Genomic DNA, 12543 nt, shown 5'->3' with positions numbered 1-12543 from the left:
GGTTGGCAGCTCCCATTCAATGTGCTGGCGCTAGGACCACCGGTAGCTCCTGGCTCCCAGACCCTGCCAGAGTAGCCCCTGTATGTGGCGGGCCTGGGCTCCCTACGGACAGAGGCTGCTTCTGCCTGCAAGGGTGCCTGGGTTTGCTGTGGACAGTGGCTGCTCTGGACAAGAGTAGCACCAGATCATGGCCGGTCCCCTGTGGGGCTGGAGCAGCTCCCTGTCCATGGAAGGCAGGGAGTTTCTTCAGCCCCCACTGGTTATTAGTTAATCAGAACTGGTAAGCATCACCCAGGTAGGGTGATAGTTACCAGTTAACCATTCTCATCCCTAATGCAAATATGGAAAAATCTAGAATAATCTTAAAATAAATTTAAGTTTAAACATTTCTTTGATCTGTTGTAGCTATCTAAATCTTAATAACTGCCATAATTGATCAAAATAGCATTATATAAAGCAAAGATTAAAGGGAGTGATTAATCATTATGGAGCAGTGCATTCTTTTGTTTAGTGAAATACTAGCGGGAGTTACCCAGCGTTGCTTGGGAAAGTGGAGGAACAAAATTCAGAAAAACAGTAGTCCATTATCGTTTTTTGAAAGGTAGTTCTATAGGGATTAAAAAATATATATATAAAAAGTATAAAACAACCAATTTTACATGTTATCATCAAAAACTTTATTGTAAACTATATTTTTTGTTTCATTATTCGTAACAAATATGTACAGATTTTTTCCACTTCCAACTCTTGAACATACAACATAGAGTTGTCCATGTGAAAAGCAAGATGTCTCCAAATCAATTCCAACTACGTTAAGTGACTGTCCTTGCGCTTTGTCAGAATACATTGTTGAAATATAAGTTGACAGTTGATATAACTGAGGTGAGGTACCTGAGGAGAGGGAGGGGGAAGGGAGTCGCGCGACTGCTGCTAGTGCCCGAGCCCGCCCTCCGCTTCCTTGTCCCTCTGCCGGACTTAGTGAGCGACTGTCCCCCCGGGAAGCCGCTTCTCCCCGCACTGCCAAGCTCTGTGCAGCCCAGGGGAGAGGCGTCGATCTCTCATCTCTTACCTCCCACAGTACCTTACAATCTTCTCCTGGATAAAAGGTTATCCCATGCAAAGTTTGGTTGCGGTAGCTCTTATAGCGTCCAAGTTATTAGCACACGAACATTCTCCTTTATATATTAGATTAATTTGGTGTTCTTTATCTAGGTCAACACAGTTACTTTTTGTGTTGTTTTGGGTGATTGCAAAGTACTTTAGGATATGCTGTATAAAAGATGGTAGAAAAGATATCTGCTGTATAAAAGATGTTGACAAATATTGATGAGATAGGAGTTAAAGGTCTCTTAATAAGTTGTCACAATTTTGGATATGCGTTCAAGAGACATTTCACACTCTCTGTCAAATGAACCAGAAACATATTTTTACTGAAAGTTACCATGTCTTGTCAAAATCTACACGATCTATATGTATAAATACAGATATTTTAATGTGTGTCTCTGTCTATGTGTCTGTCTGTGAGTCCATTTATTTAAGAATGCCTCCTAAATGTTATGAGCTAGATCCACCAAATTTGGTATGGAGCTTCATGTTACTGTAACTTAAAGCAAGGTCAGGAAAATTGGAAGCCCTGGGAGACGTGCAAAGGGATGATTTCATAACGTGCAAAGGGATGATTGCTGTTCGGAGACGTGATATGAGAGTAACTACTGAGGGCAGCAACCCCGCAGGGCAGAGCTGTCCTGCGGGGTGTCTACTGGGGCAGCCATACCAGCAAGGGAATGATCAGCAGGGCTGGTTCTCTGCCATCTTCCCTGACAGAAGATCAGGTAAGTGGGGCCCCACTGCCCAAAAGATAGCCCTCACAAGCTCTCCATGCTCTGGGAGAAGCCAGGGAGAGAGAGCCCCTGCTATCTTCCAGGGACAAGCCGATGGGTGGGGTGTGTAGTCCCCTCTGCCCTAGGCTGCCACCAGGGAGAAGACAGCAGCCACCCCCATCACCTGCCTTGAGCCCCTCCTTACCCCTTTCCCTGCTAAGGCTCAGGCAGAGAAGGTGCTGTCTTTGTGTAGCTAAGTCCGCTGCTGCTTTAGGCATTTTTTTAGTAGGATCTTTAGCCGTTGTTTCTACCAGCAGAAGGTAGCTTATGCAGGGCATGAGTCTGACCATATTAGATTTCCTCTCTTGGAAGGAACTCCAAAGACTTCAAGACTTTGAGTCATCACTAAAAATTCCCTTGAAGTTTTGGTTCATCTAACAAATGAGAAATAAATCAACACTACAATAATAAAAACCTAATTTATTTATGATCAGAGAAAATATATGAGTACTAATATGTGCTTTTGGTTGAATTCTAAGATATTCTCTACAGTTTTCTTATAAAAATAAAAGAAATTCACTTGTGGAATAAAGGATTTGTTGATATGAGTGGGCCATGACTAAGAGATCTATAATATGTGCAAATGCTGAAGTTAATTTTAAAATGAAAGTTTGTACATTTTATGAAGTTTAATTGGTCTGAAAAAATGGAATTTTTAGTACATTAGTTAATCTTTTAAAGCATATTTATATTTTGTATTATTTTAAAAGCCTAAAAACTCATTTGAATAAGATTTGTAAAAGTAATGTCCATGGGAACATTTATAGTGTAGAATAGAACTTGCTTGGTATGTTTATGTTAGCTGTTAGCTTGTCAGTCAGAAGCAAAAACAAAGCAAAACAAAATCCCCAAACAAAAAATCCTAAGGATCTCAAGACTTTGAATCATCAGTAAAGTTTCCCTTGAGGTTTTGGTTCAGTAAACAAATGAGAAAGAAATCAACACTACATTTACAGTAAATATTTAATTTATTTATGATCAGATAAAATATGTGGGACACTAATTTGTGCTTTTCGTTAAATTATAAAGTATTCTATACAGTTTTCATATAAAAACCAAATGAGATTCTGAATGTTCTTTAGCCTTTCAAACAGACATTTGCTTTCCAAATAAATCTAATATTCTTCTACCAATTATTCTGTAATCACTCAAAATGTCTGCAATGAGCTATTTTTATTCTCTATCAGTAGAGAAATAATGAACTAAAATTTATTTTTTTAATTTTTCATTAACGTAATTGTCTCTCTCCTTTACTTCTATGATGAATCTTGCATTGAAATATTTAATATAAATTCCTCCGGGATATATATTTAATAATCTTCAACTGTAGCATTGAAACCACATCAGATATTTAAGTACAGATCTAAGAAACCAAAACATGGCATTTTTAATGCAAGGCTCAATTTCCAATTCCATACCAAAAAGTCAAAAGAGGTTTCTTCAAACAAACAAATACATGCAGCATATAAGCAAATCACGTTTAAGTGTTTGAGTTCCATTTCGGGGTAGTTTTCTTGAACTTATAGGGGAAATTGAGAGAAGTTTCTTTAGAGTTGCTAGGTGTCCGGTTTTGAACGGGACAGTCCAGTATTTGAGCTTTCTGTTTGGGAAACAAATTGATAAAATATAAATGTCCGGTATTTTCTAAATAAGATGTAATGTAGATTGTGATGTAATGTCAAGTGTGTCCGGTATTTTTGTTGAAACCATCTGGCAGCCCTAAGTTTCTTATGGCGGCGTTCTCTCCTTAAGTCTTCTCCACCCTATCTAATGTTATAAAACTGATTTTCCACTTTTGTAGTTCTGCTGTTTGTAGCAGTGGTAAAAGTTGGAATGTAATGAAACAGAAATAAAAATACTACTATAGCTGTGACCAATGGAGAATTATGATATTTGTGTAATTTGCTAATGTAAATGCAGTCTAAGAGATGGCTCTCTCTTTATAAATATTAATATTATTTTTACAGTGAATCAGATTTGCTGAAAAATTCATCAAGGGTCTTCCCTCCCACACACACACACTTTTCTAAGCTATACAAATAACTACTTTGGCTCCTAGGCTGTCAAAGTGTCTAAGTTGATGCCATATCACTTTATTAATAAAATTGGAATGGGGATACATATTGGCAGTTTCAGGCAGGAAGTCCTGTAATTAAAAAAACACACACCTAATCTACATGCTTTGGAGTGCTAAAAACAGTGCTGTGCAACCTGTGGCTGATGGGCTGCATGTGTCCCACTGGGCCCAATCCAGTGGCTTGGCGGGCCGGATCCAGCCTCCAGGCCATATTTTGCCCAGCCCTGAGCTAGGAGCTGATGCAAGGGGAGGGGCAGAATGGTAATTAAGAAAGAACAGAAGAGAGTTGATGAGACAGGTCTGGTTGATGAAACAGGACTGGGAATCCTATGTAGCAGAAGGCTTTCAGGAGAGGGGAAGATCTGGCTTAGCCAGAGCCAGAAGCAGGCCAAACCCAAGAGAACTGGATGGTTCTGGAGGACTATGATGGGTAGGACTCACAGGCAAAGGAAGTGTGGAGGATGGGACTGGGATGCTTTCTCACAGAAGTCTTGAGGAGAGGATTGTAGCAGAGGACTTGTAAGGTGCTTAGAGAATGGCCAGAATGGTAGAGGCCCTGGAATAGTGGCAAAGGTATTATGAAACAAGGATTTTTGCTCCTTAGGTAGGTGAGCTTGTGGTACAGGGGAGCTGGGATAGAGACATTTAAATGGTGAACACCTTTTTAACTGATTTTAGTTGGTGTTTTGCGAACTGTTTCACTTTAAGGGGCCTGTGAAAAGATGCACTTATATTAATCAAGCGACATTCAGAAACAGACATAACTGTGACTTTGTGAGGGACATTATTTCTTTTTTGGGGGGAGAGATAGCTACTTTCTGGTCTGCGGTAAAAAAAAAGTGGGTAACTCAGGTCTGAAGGAGTAGCCAAGGCAGGACTTGCCTATGTTGCTGTGCTTTGCTGCTTGAGGGTTCTGTGATGTTGTGGGCCCTGTAACAATTACCGTTTGCCTACTTTAATAGCATCGATAAAAATAAATTTCACTTGTGCAGTGTAGTGAGTAAACAACCTTATTTCATATATAAGACACAAGTACAAAAATGTAACACGATTAAAACAGATTTTATTTATAATTGGGTTATCAAATTCAAAGGCTCAATCCTAGCAGGATGTCTGGTAGACTTTAAGTGTCAAACTTCCTCCCATATGAGTCCCAGTATTTCAACTTTTATCTAGGGAGGTGGTAACCTGACCTTTTAGCAAGTGAGCCAAATGCATGTCTTCTTCATGGCTTACACAAAGCATGTGAGTTATGTATTTTGCCAGTTTGTAGCTTTAAACGGAGCAGCTGTTGCCTGACAGTTAGTGTGGACAAGTGCTGTGTGCTATCTTTTTGTGGTATTGAAGTACCTGTTCTTCTGACATTTTAGAAAGAAACTAAGATTCAATAAAAGGTACTTTAGCTGGTAAGATTTACATTTTATGAGCTGTAAAACAAAGACTTGATGTCTTTATAAAGCAAGACAAGTTTTATAAAGATAGAAGTAATGAGTTTCTTTTTGATCTAGTCAGCTCATTAATGTCTGTTTTATAACATGGCTTTGAGAACGTTTACATTTAAGTGGAAAATAAAGCAGACACACAATGTAAATAATGTTAATTGAAAAGGCATCTGAGACTTGTAAATATGTATTTTGTAGTTTAATTTATGTTTGAAATGAAGAGGAATAGAAGTCTTTCTGTGGTCTGGAGGTATAATTTGTGTTGATTATCTTCTCATTGCAACTAATTTGGGTTGATGGCAAAATATTTGTAAAACATACTTTTTATTTCTTTTTAATGGTAAGATTACATAAAACTGAAGCAAAATAAATATTGTAGCTATCAACAACTGTTGAAGAAAACTAAACTTATGATTGTCGCATTCAGTTTAACCTCAGAGTTATAAAGTTCACAACCGAACAGTGACTTAATACAACTTTCAAACTTTAATATGCAGAAGAAAATTCTGCTTTTAAATATCTCAATTTAAATGAAACAAGCACAGAAACAGTTTCCTTACCTTGTCAAATCTTTTTAAAACTATCCTTTTATTTTTTTAGTAGTTTACTTTAAACATGTAATGCGTCATATTGGCTTTTTTTTGTCTCGTTTGTTTGTTTGTTTTTTGTCTCTGCTGCTGTCTGATTTTGTACTTCTGATTCCAAATGTGTGTTCACTGGTCAGTTCATAACTCTGGTGCTGGCAACTCTGATGTTTTGCTGTAGCTCACAAATAATACAGATAAGACATCATTCAAATCTTCTGGTGTATATGAGTTAATTCTGTTTTGATCTTTTGAAATTATACATATGGTTTGCTGCAAATGTGTTCTTTGTTGCTACAAGAGTATTGTTAATCTTTTTCCCTTTTCCCATGTAAAGTACTGGAGTGCATATCATGCAAAAAGTTTTTTATTACTAATGTCATATATAATTTCATATATTATTAAATGTGAAAATACTGGTGTAATTTAAACACATTTAATAGGATTCTTTAAAACAAGAATGTAGTTTCTCTTTTATATGAAAATTATTGTGCTTCCCAAAATTGGCTGTTAGTTAAAGAATGTCAAATGTTCTCTATTCAAGGAGATAATATACCATTGCAATAGGAATATTCTAACTGCTATCTGTAGCTATATTTTCTCTTTAACGATTTTCAGTGTACAATGTAAGTCCTGATTTGAGTCATGTCTTCATTAATGTCTCTATATAGTAGGATTTACTAATAAAAATGCAAAGTATTCCTAGGGTTGGGATTAAGGGATTCTGAGAATATGCTATGCTTCATTTTTAAATTTCAAACTCTTTTTTTTCAGGAGCTTACTTTCAAGAAGATAAATGTTGCTTATGTTGCCCACCTCTTTAGCTGACTTTTTTCTGCGCAAATCAGGAGGCACCCATCTTCCACTGCACAGATATAAAGTGTTTGATACTACTATATTAATAACAAATCAATATTCATATTAATTACATGACAGAGCTGTGATTGATTACAGAAGTTGTGCAAGGATCTGAGATATGCAGCATACAAAAAGAAGAATTTGATCCTAGATCTCTAATTCTGATATCAAACCATTTTAGTTATTTTTAAATTATAAATAAAAGTTAAGAATAATACTTTTTTAACAAAAAGAAGTTTAAAGTTGTGAAGCTCAACAAAACCCTTAGATATGTAGAAGTATCTTCCATTCACTTCAGTAGTCAGAGTTGATAAAATTATACTAGCTTTTTGCTAAAATGAAGGGAGGCATGAATGCTTTTTGCTAATACTTTGTGAATTAAAAAATTGCATTAGATTACATTAGTTACAGATTCTTTAATATTTGTACTCTACTTTTTGTGGAGACAATTGCATGAATAAAAATGCATTGTTCTAAATTCTAATAATTTCAGAATAAATGAGCCATCAATGTGTTTTCTTTGGGACTACTGAGTGCAAAGTAGCTGCTCTCTGACTTTGCTCATAACCACAGAAAAAAGAAGGAATTTTTAAAATTGAATTACTTGTTAATTTTTACAAACTATTTGGGAGAGAGATGGCTGGAGGATATTTCTGACATTTGCACAGTGGTCATTTTCTATTAAATTCAGTGCACCTAGCCATGCACGCTCACAAATTCCAGTTTCAGCATAAAGCAATTTTTTACTTCATTGATTGTTCATTTTAGTTTAAACCTGTCCTCTTGTTACCAGTCCTGTTACAGTACTTCTGTACATATCTCCTTCCCAAAATAGCATTAAGCAATACCAGGATTTGAAACTTGCTACTTCCAGAGATGACATAGTCTAAACTTATTCTGTAGTCTTTTGCACAGGGATTTTGCATAATATTTATTGTGAATCTTGATTGGGCACCTAAGTAGAAGTTTATCATACGTATGGACATATGTAAATATTTCTCCTAGTCATTTTAAAAAATAATGAAATTTGGCTTTGTGAGAGTTTGTAATACATTTCAAAACTTTCAGTTCCAGTCCTACAAAAACTAATGCACAAGAGTGGAACCACTGAACTACATAGTTCATGGGGAGTGTCTGCCAGAGTATGACTTATCCCCCCCATCTATATGGAAACCAAATAGAGAGACTTTTGCAAGTCAAAGTGAATCAGAGAATAGTAACAATATGAGGCTGGAAAGGAGTTCAAAAAATGACCTGGGCTACATCTACACTGCATAGCTATTTTGGGATACTTCCAGTATCCCAAAACAGCTATTCTGCATCTTTTGAGCAAGCCTGTTATTTCAAAATGTAAAGGGCTCGTTATTCCGACGTCACTGTAAACCTCGTTCCACAAGGAGTAAGGGATGTTTTAGAATAACTCTCTATTCTGACTCACATCAGCTGGAAGTAACGGCGGAGGAGAAGGACCTCAGAGTCCTGGTTGATTATAGGATGACTATGAGTCGCCATTGTGACATGGCCGTGAAAAAGGCTAATATGGTCTTGGGATGTATTAGGCGAGGTATTTCCAGTAGGGATAAGGAGGTGTTAGTGCCATTATAAAAAGCATTGGTGAGACCCCATTTGGAATACTGTGTGCAGTTCTGGTCTCCCATGTTTAAGAAGGATGAATTCAAACTGGAACAGGTACAAAGAAGGGCTACTAGGATTATCCGAGGAATGGAAAACCTGTCTTGTGAAAGGAGACTCAAGGAGCATGGCTTGTTTACCTTAACCAAAAGAAGGCTGAGGGGGGGACATGATTGCACTCTTTAAATATATTAGAGGGATAAATACCAGGGAGTGAGAGGAATTATTTAAGTTTAATACCAATGTGGACACAAGAACAAATGGATATAAGCTGGCTAGTAGGAAGTTTAGACTTGAGATTAGACGAAGGTTTCTAACCATTAGAGGAATGAGGTTCTGGAACGGCCTTCCAAGGAAAGTAGTTGGGGCAAAAGATCTATCTGGTTTCAAGATTAAACTAGATGGGTTTATGAAGGGGATGGTTTGATGAGATAACATGATCTTGGTAACTAATTGACCATTCCTTATCAGTGGGAAATAGATCAATGGAGGGATGATAGGAGTTACTATAGAGAACTTTCTGGGTGTCTGGTTGGTGAGTCTTGCCCACATGCTCAGGGTTTAGCTGATCGCCATATTTGGGGTCGGGAAGGAATTTTCCTCCAGGGTAGATTGACAGAGGCCCTGGAGGTTTTTCGCCTTCCTCTGTAGCATGGGGTACAGATCACAGCTGGAGGATTCTCTGCATCTTGGGGTCTTCAAGGTATTTGAATGCATCAATATCTGAGATATTGATGAGAGGATTATTCTGGGAGGGGTGGGTGGGATTCTGTGGCCTGCACTGTACAGGGGGTCAGACTAGATGATCATAATGGTCCCTTCTGACCTTAAAGTCTATGAGTCTATTTCAAAATTAACTTGAAATGAGCTACACAATTTGTGTAGCTCAGATTGCGTAGCTTATTTTGAGCTACAGGTCAGTGTAGACGCACCCCAAATGACCCAAGTCCAGCTCACTGCTCTGATGGAAATTCCACAGCCTCCCTTGGTAACTTAATCCAGAACTTAATTGTCTGTGCAGTTAGGAAGGCTTTCCTTAATATGTAACCTAAATTACTCTGGCTGCAGCCTTTTACTTCTTTAACTTTCTATCAATTGGAAACGAATCAGTTATCATACTCTTTATAACAGTTGCATTTAACATATTTGAAGACTTATCAGTTCCCCCTTCAGTTTTTTCCTGTTTAGACTAAGTATGCCCAATTCTTTCATAGGTAAGGTTTTCTAAACTTTTTGTCATTTTTTGTTTCTCCACTCTGATAACTTTCTCTCTCTTCCCACATCTTTCTTTAAGTGTGGCACAAATGAATGGACATTACTCTAGCTGAGATGTCACCAGTGCCAAGCTGAGCAGGACAGTTACCTCCCATGCCTTACATACAATGCCTCCTGTTAATATGCCCCAGAATGTTAGCTTTTTTTGCAAATGCATTACACTGTTGACTCTTATTCAGTTTTGATCCACTGTAGCCCTCAGATAATTTTCAGCATTACTCCTGCTTATCCAGTTATTCCTCATTGTGTAGTTGTGCATTTGATGTGTCATTCCTAAGTGAAGTACTTTATACTTGTCTTTATTGAATTTCATCTTATTGAATTCAGACCAATTTTCCAGTTTGTCAAGGTCTTTCATTAATTTTAATCCTGTCCTCCAAAGTACTTGCAGCCCCTTCCCACCTAGTGTCATCTACAATTTTTATAAACATCCTTTCCACCCACCTAAAACAAAAATGACAATATTAACTAATACCAAGGCTATAGGAGACATGGGGTACATCTACATAGCAGGGAAAAAGTTGAATTAAGCTAAACAGCTTCAGCTATGTCAATTGTGACGCTGAAGTCGAAATAGCTTATTTTGGCTTTTGGTGCTGTCTACACAGCAGGAAGTCGAAGGAAGAACACTCTTCCTTTGACTTCCCTTACTCCTTGGCTTTGTCTACACTGCTGGCTTTTGCTAGCAGAGAGTATGCAAATGGAGCACTGATTAGTATTTTGTTGAGCTTCATTTGCATAATCTATTTGAGACGTTTTTGCACAAGGGGTTTTTGTGCAAAAACAAGCAGAATGGACGTTTCCTTTTTGTGCAAAACCCCCTTTTTGCACAACTTCCTTATCCCTCTCCAGGATAAGAGAGGGATAAGAATCTTGCCCAAAAAGGGGATTTTGCGCAAAAAGGAAATGTCCACACTGCTTGTTTTTGCACAAAAACCCCTTGCGCAAAAATGGGTTGAATAGGGTATGCAAATGAAGCACAACAAAATGCTAATCAGCACTTCATTTCCATACTCTCTACCAGCAAAATCCGGAAGAGTAGACATAGTCCCTGTGAAATGAGGGTTACAGGAGTTGGAGCAAGAACTCCTCCAGCTTGCCATTATTTCGAAATAATGGTTTGCTGTGTACACACACTCTTTGTTGTTTTGGAATATTGTTAGTTATTCCGAAATAATGCTTCTGTGTAGACGTATCCTAGTAGATAAAACCTGCCAACCTCGCAGGGAACCATTGATAACTGGTCTTTGAGTATTGTCTTTTAAACCATTTGTTCCTACTTTAAGGTAATTTCATTTAGACCACTTTTCTCTAGCTTGCTTATGAGAACCTCATGTTTGATTGTGTCAAAAGCCTTACTGAAATCAAGATATAACATTTCTGCTATTTCTTTTCTATCTAATAAGCCAGTAATCTTGCCAGAGAAGGAAATTAGGTTGCTTTGAAATAATTTCTTCTTGAAATTATTTCTTCTTGGCTCTTCTGTATAACCTGGTTTATTCTGTACATACTTACAAATTGATTATTTAATAATTTGTTCCAGTACCTTTCCATGTATTGAAATTAGATTGATTGAGTTATAAGTTCCCAGGTCATCTTTGTTCCCCCTTTCAAAGATTGGTACTATATTTGCCCTTTTATACTCCACTGGGACCTAACTCATCTTCTGAATTCTTGAAAATAATTATTCCTGGTGCCAAGATTGCTTCAGTTAGTTTGTCAAGTACTGCAGGATGAATTTTGTTAGGCCCTGCTGTCTTAAGTACATCTAAGTTTTCTAAATATTATTTAACCCATTCTTTCCTGATTTTGTCTTGCATTCCTTTCTATCTTGTTGTTAATTGTGTTTGAGTACCTCATATAAAGGAATCCAATACATCAGGGAAGGGCAGACAAACAGTGGCAAATTTTTAAAGTGCTTCTACACAAATGCTAGGAGTCTGACTAATAAGATGGGTGAACTAGAATACCTCGTATTAAAGGAGGAGATAGACATAATAGGCATCACTGAAACCTGGTGGAATGAGGAAAATCTGTGGGACACAATCATACCGGGCTATAAAATATATCGGAAGGATAGAGCAGGCCGTGTGGGTAGCGGAGTGGCACTGTATGTGAAAGATAATGTAGAATCAAATGAAATAAAAATATTAAATGAATTAACATGTTGAATAGAATCGCTATGGATATTAATTCCATGCTCCAATAATAAGAATTTAGCAGTAGGGATATATTATAGACCACCTGACCAGGATAGCAATACTGCATTGAAATGCTGAGGAGATTAGAGAGGCTACCAAAATAAAGAACTCTATAATAATGGGGGATTTTAATTATTCCCATATTGACTGGATACATGTCACCTCAGGAAGAGAAGCAGAGATAAAATTTCTCAATGGCTTAAATGACTGCTTCTTGGAGCAGCTGGTACAGGAACCCACAAGGGAGAGGCAATTCTCGATTTAGTCCTGAGTGGAGCGCAGGATCAGGTCCAGGAGATAACCATTACAGGACCTCTTGGGAATAGTGACCATAATATAATAAACATTTAACATTCCAGTGGTGGGAAGAACACCTCTGCAGTCCAGCATTCTGGCATTTAATTTCAAAAAGGGGAATTACACAAAAATGAGGAGGATAGTTAAACAGAAATTAAAAGGCACAGTGACTAGAGCCATCTCTGCAAGCTGCATGGAAACTTTTTAAAGACACCATAATAGAAGCCCAACTTAAATGTATACCCCAATTAAAAAACATAGAGACCTAAAAAAGAGTCACCGTGGCTTTACCACCAC

The 12543-nt window shown here is 37.6% G+C and overlaps 1 protein-coding gene across 6 annotated transcripts in view; it reads left to right on the top strand.

Annotated features, from left to right (window-relative positions):
* Nucleotides 1-12543, top strand: part of PLCE1 (phospholipase C epsilon 1) — a 379433-nt gene that overhangs the window by 185486 nt on the left and 181404 nt on the right. Inside the window, exon 1 of one of the 6 annotated variants that reach the window (XM_089780167.1) lies at nucleotides 5051-5351. The exons of the other annotated variants lie outside the window; for them this stretch is intronic. The gene's annotated coding sequence lies outside the window, so the exon portion shown is untranslated. Of the gene's footprint in view, nucleotides 1-5050; nucleotides 5352-12543 lie in introns of those variants that run through there. 6 annotated transcript variants of the gene reach the window in all.

Source organism: Pelodiscus sinensis, chromosome 8 (assembly GCF_052426305.1).
Source record: "Pelodiscus sinensis isolate ZL-2025 chromosome 8, ASM5242630v1, whole genome shotgun sequence".
NCBI classification, from domain to species: domain Eukaryota; kingdom Metazoa; phylum Chordata; order Testudines; family Trionychidae; genus Pelodiscus; species Pelodiscus sinensis.
Note: the sequence above shows the minus strand (reverse complement) of the source record. Positions and strands in the feature narration are given on the sequence as shown.